This window comes from Rutidosis leptorrhynchoides, chromosome 5 (assembly GCF_046630445.1).
Source record: "Rutidosis leptorrhynchoides isolate AG116_Rl617_1_P2 chromosome 5, CSIRO_AGI_Rlap_v1, whole genome shotgun sequence".
Lineage (NCBI taxonomy): Eukaryota > Viridiplantae > Streptophyta > Magnoliopsida > Asterales > Asteraceae > Rutidosis > Rutidosis leptorrhynchoides.
This window is the reverse complement of record NC_092337.1, coordinates 19020787-19027227: the sequence shown is the minus strand read 5'-3', so window position 1 is coordinate 19027227 and position 6441 is coordinate 19020787. Positions and strand designations below refer to the sequence as shown.

The 6441-nt window shown below is 35.4% G+C and overlaps 1 pseudogene; it reads left to right on the top strand.

Annotated features, from left to right (window-relative positions):
* The first annotated feature begins 2578 nt into the window (after positions 1-2578).
* On the top strand, positions 2579-4302 carry LOC139847796 (eukaryotic peptide chain release factor subunit 1-3-like; annotated as a pseudogene).
* The last annotated feature ends 2139 nt before the right edge of the window (positions 4303-6441 follow it).

Below are 6441 nucleotides of genomic sequence, written 5' to 3'. Positions count from 1 at the left end.
TGCGAAATTTTTATAAATGTTTTACGAAATAGACACAAGTAATTGAAACTACATTATATGGGTGAATGATCGAAGCCGAATATGCCCCTTTTGCTTGGTAACCTAAGAATTAGTAAACCGATCTACTAATTGACGCGAATCCTAAAGATAGATCTATTGGGCCTAACGAACCCCATCCAAAGTACCGGATGCTTTAGTACTTCGAATTCGTTTTTATCATGTCCGAAGGATTTCCCGGAATGATAGGGGATATTCTTATATGCATCTTGTTAATGTCGGTTACCAGGTGTTCACCATATGAATGATTTTTGTCTCTATGCATGAGACGTATATTTATGAGAACTGGAAATGAAATTCTTGTGGTCTATTAAAATAATAAAAATGAATGATTATGATATACTAATGAACTCACCAACCTTTTGGTTGACACTTTAAAGCATGTTTATTCTCAGGTATTAAAGAAATCTTCCGCTGTGCGTTTGCTCATTTTAAAGATATTACTTGGAGTCTTTCATGGCATATTTCGAAGAACGTTGCATTCGAGTCATTGAGTTCATCAAAGATTATTATTAAGTCAACTTATAGTTGGATAGTGGATATTATGAAATGGTATGCATGCCTGTCAAATTTCGATGTAAAGAAAGTTTGTCTTTTAAAAACGAATGGAATGTTTGTAAAATGTATCATATAGATGTCAAATACCTCGCGATGTAATCAACTATTGTGAATCGTTTATAATGTATATGAACGGGTCCTTTCAGAATAGCCGTTCAAAAAAACATATATATGCATATAAACTCGATCCGTTAACTATTTATGAGTAGTATTATTTTTTGGCCAATGTAATATTTCTAAACTTTGGGGGTCAAAGGATGACGTGGAACAACGTTGAAATCCACCGGTGTTGGGCCTTAGATCAGTGAAGTCAGCAAGCCTGCCCCTTCGTTTTATTTATTTAATTAGTTTGTTTACTTGATCATCAAGTCAAGTTTGTTTACTTGGTCCATAAGTTGCGTTTAAGTTACTTTAAGAATACGAATTGTATTTAGAATTATCTCTTTATAAATACGAGGTCTACGCATTTGAAAGTCGATCATTCTCAATCTTTATTTTTCTTTTAGGCTGCAAGGAGTACGTTTTCTCTCCCCAAAAACCGGCCTCATTAACCACATTCCATAAATTTAACTTCGGTCCGTCCAACCTTCGGTCGATCATCTGTTCACATTTGTTAATAATGTAAGTACGCTTTCTTTTCAGATCTGTTCATCTAGTTACAGTTTTAATTACACATATTTAATTTTTTGTTCATATGTTTTATTACCCTATTGATCGATGATGGCATGTATTTACAGTAGTATTTTAGCTTTACATCATCAGATTGTGTGCCCTATTTTGAGATTTTTGTGCGTAATTTTTTTATTTTTTTTGAAAGGCAAACACACACACCCATACACGAATTTAAACACGAATATATACATGCCCGGGACTCGAACCCCCAACCTGTAGGTTGAAAGGGTCACCTCGATACCACTAGGCCAAAGGCCCTTTGTGCGTAATTACATGTTAATATTTGCTGCACATTGAGTTATAAGATTTGATTGATTCAAATCTGGTGATTTTTGGTTACTTCAGGTTATATTGTGCAATCTGACTAAAATGTTTGTTATTGTGTATTGTATGAATTCTGTGTTGTGTATATTAATTGTATATATACACGTGAAAAAGTAATGTATAAGGCATGTTTAGTTTATGTACTTGAGTATTGGGCGAAAATAATAATAGGTCATTATACATGTTAAATTTTTTAATACAGATAAAAATATAATACTACAATTTATCAATAAGAAAAAGTTCAAAGACACCTCTGGTTGAGTATAGTTCTTTAGATTAGCTTGTTAAGCATCATAGAATAATGTTAAGCTAAGGTGGACCATATTTGTGGCTGTATGACCATATTTGACTGACTTTTATGGCATGAGTATTTTTTTATCTGACTGAAATCAAATACGGAGTAAATCTTTATAGTTTACAAGATACGGAGTACTTATTACTACAATTTAATGAACCTACAAATGCTATCTGCAAGAGTCACTTGCTATTCTAAAAGTCACCTTATTTAGGCCCAAGTCGCAAACACAAGTATTGCACAATCGCAAATGGCTCACAAGCCCTTGCGACTTGACCACTCGTTCAGGACATGAGTTTTCTAGGTAATGACACCTTGCTACTTGCGAGGGCATCTTGGCAATTTTTTTTTTAGGGTGAATCGTTATAGTTGTTTTGGTCAATAGCCCTATGTTTCATCTATTATATTTGCTTTGTGTATATATATGACCACAGTGCAAGTCGTACTCCGTAGTAAATACTCCTCAACTATACTTCAATTATGTTATTTCTCAACATGAATGCATCATCTGAATCTATATGTATATTTAAACATAAATTGTTTCTTTTGTCAACTGTTTTCTTTATGTTATATTTTTAGGCTTAGCATATTTTGAAAGCCAGTTCCAATATAGCCAATAGTAAATACCTCTTAACTATTTTCTGCCTTTCAGCAGATAATCACTTGTTCACAATGTCGAATGGTAAAGAAACTGATAAGAACATCGAGATATGGAAGATGAAGAAGCTTATTAAAGCATTGGAAGCTGCAAGAGGCAATGGCACAAGCATGATTTCTCTTATCATGCCCCCACGTGATCAAATATCTCGAGTCACAAAGATGCTTGGCCACGAATTCTGAACCGCATCAAACATTAAGAGCAGAGTCAACCGCCAGTCTGTTTTAGGTGCCATAACATCTGCTCAACAGAGACTCAAACTATACAACAAGATTCCTCCAAATGGGCTCGTACTCTACACCGGAACTATACTAACTGATGATGGTAAAGAGAAAAAGGTCACATTCGACTTTGAACTGCTTAACCCCATTAACGCCTCACTGTATCGTTGTGACAACAAGTTTCATACTGAAGCTGTAAGTCAAGTGTTGGAAGATGATGATAAATTTGGTTTCATAGTCATGGATGGTAACGGGACCCTTTTTGGGACACTGAGCGGTAACGCTAGGGAAGTGTTACACAAATTCGATGTTGATTTACCCAAAAGTCATAGGCGTGGAGGGCAATCTGCGCTTAGGTTTGCGCGTCTTCGAATGGAGAAGCGTCACAACTACGTGAGGAAGACTGCTGAGCTGGCGAGAGAGTTTTACATTAATCCGGCTACTAGTCAACCGAATGTTTCTGGACTTATTCTTGCTGGTTGTGGTGATTTTAAAACCGAGCTTAGTCAGTCTGACATGTTTGATCCTCGTCTTAAAGCTAAAATTTTGAAAGTTGTAGATGTGGCTTACGGTGGTGCGATTGGCTTCAATCATGCTATTGATCTGTCTTCCGAAATTTTGGGTAATGTGAGGTTTATACAAGAAAAACGTTTGATCGGGAAATATCTTGAACATATTAATCGGGATACTGGGAAATATGTATTCAGTGTTGAAGACACATTGAAGGCTTTAGAGATGGGTGCGGTTGAAATTCTAATCGTGTGGGAAAATCTTGATATCAATCGTTTTGTGCTAAAAAATAGCGACACGGGTGAAATTATCATAAAGCAGTTGAACAAGGACCAGGAAGGTGATCAGAGTAACTTTAGAGATGCGGTCACGAATGCTGAGCTGGAAGTTCAGGAGAAGTTGTCTCTGCTCGAGTGGTTTGCTAACGAGTATAAGAACTTTGGGTGCACGTTTGAATTGGTGAGTAACAATTCGCAAGAGGGATCACAGTTTTGTAGGGGTTTCGGTGGAATTGGTGGCTTACTTCGATACCAGCTTGATATTCGGTTGTTTGATGAGCTTTCGGATGATGAGGAAATTTATGAGTCGTTTGACGAGCTTTCGAATGATGGGGAGATTCATGAGTCTGACCAGCTGGCGGTGCAGGGGGATGGGGCCCAGAGCCAGCACCAAGACACTCTCCAAGAATCGAATCCAGCTTCAAGGAGTTCTAATTAAAAAGGTTAGTGACAACATATTTGATTTCTTCATAGTGTTATTATTGTAATGTAATTTATTAATTTAATTTAATTTCGTGTTTTATAATGTTGTGGTGTATCAGGTGGAATAAACAAGGATGATAGATCGTGCCTTATCTCCCCGAACTAGAAGCGGTTGAGCATTTTGTGACATATTGGTCTTCCTTTTGATTACTAGAAAACATTTGGTTCTGTTTGTTTGATGGTTATACTTAAAGATTTATATTGTTTTTGTGTTTCGTATGCTATCCCTTTTTAATCCAATTAAAGTGTTATGGGTCCTTTTGTTTGATCTAGTTTTTTAGTGGTTGACTTTGCTAAGCATTGGGTTTGACTTTTGTTTGATTTACAATTTGTGAAAGAAGAATGTTCAATTAGGCCCCCTCATTTTCGAGCCTCAGCCAATATTTCTTCTTCATTAGCTCTGTTTACATATTTTGTATCCGTTGCTTTTTCAGCTTTGGGATTAGGGTTAGGATTAGGCCCGGGGATGTTTTGTCCTGTATGAAGAGCAACCCTCTCAGTGGCGAATGTAGGATCAAAATTCAATGGGGTCCCGAATTTTTTTTCCAATACAAATTATATTTCAAAGGTATTTTAGTGGTCATTTACCTTTAAAAATCTATAAATTCTGAATATATATAGGGTCTTATACTTAAATTTAGTGGTGTCCTATACAAATTGGAGAGTAGATTATTAAAAAAAAATTACACATGTGGGGTCATAGGACCCCATAGCTATACACTTGGGTTCGCCACTGAACCCTCTTTAAATCATCTTCTTTCATTGTCTCTGCATATTTTTTGATCTCGAAACCTTCTTCGCCTTTTCCACCAAATGCAGACTCGAGTTCATCCATGCAAAATAAGTTTTCCATTATGGTTTTAGTATTAGGATCATCAGAGTATATAAATATCACTTTGTTTGTTGGGCTCTAGGAAATGCTTCACCACCTACAATAAAACCATTTTTTAGATAAAGGATATAGTTGACTTTTGAGGTCAAACCTGTCAATTTAGTGTTTTCAAAGTACCGTCTTGACAGTTTAACTCATTTCTAACAGCCTAACCTCTAATTACAATGGGGTTAGCTTAGTTTTTAGATCTTTAGGTAGAGTTTCCTTTTTTTTTCCTTCAACAAGTAACATAATTTGACTTTTTGAAGTCAAACTGCAAATTTCTAAACTTACACAGTGGTGCTATTCTCAAAATAATATTTATGATAAACTAAATTAAACATTTGGAAACACTTAAATTTAAAAAAATAAAAATAAAACTGTTAGCTTAGAGAAAATTTTCATATCTGCTTTGAATTTCCAAAGTACCAGTTATGACTTCACAAGTCAAAGTGTACCCTCTGTATACCTTATATATTTGGGTCTTGTTTGTTCTTGTAATGACCCATGAGGTGTAAGAGATGATATAGCTTGCGTACCTTATAAAATGGTTCGAAGAACTTAGGTGGGTTGTAGAAAATGGCTAAACCGAGCCTCTCCGGATATTGTTCTTGTAAAATAAAAGCAGTTTCTTTTGTCGACTTTATCGATATATTAGACAACTTGAATTCATGAAAATCAATCAACCATATCATTTGGGAAAGTCAACTAAATTTGACAGAATGCATGGGAACTAACTGTAGACGTAATAAGGATCTTAGATTAATCGTACTAACTAGATTAGAGGCGGAAATCACTAATCTATGGCAATAACGAATACTATTACACTTCGAGATCAATAATACCAACAAAAGTTGATGTAATCGACGCCTAGGAACGTGTATTCGGTTGGGGTTTAGTCTAGGACAACTGTAAGAACGAAATACGTCGGCTATAGGGTTTGTAACCTTTGAATGAAACCCGACTGAAAGGTCCCGTTCATATACATTATAAACGATTCACAATAGTTGATTTCATCGCGAGGTATTTGACCTCTAAATGATACATTTTACAAACATTGCATTCGTTTTTAAAAGACAAATTTTCATTACATCGAAAGTTGGTGACATGCATACCATTTCATAATATATCCAACTATAATTGACTTAGTAATAATATTAATGAACTCAATGACTCGAATGCAACGTCTTTTGAAATATGTCATGGATGACTTTGAAATATGTCATGGATGACTCCAAGTAATATCTCTAGAATGAGCAAATGCACAGCGGAAGATTTCTTTCATACCTGAGAATAAACATGCTTTAAAGTGTCAACCAAAAGGTTGGTGAGTTCATAAGTTTATCGTAAACAATAAAAATTCATCATTTTGATAGACCACAAGATTCAAATACAGTACACCTATCTCGTGTACGAAACCATTTTCATAAATCTTAGTAACCGTACACATATCTCGTGTACAAAAATATCATACACATAACCTGTGTATAAAATCATTCCCTCGATACATAACA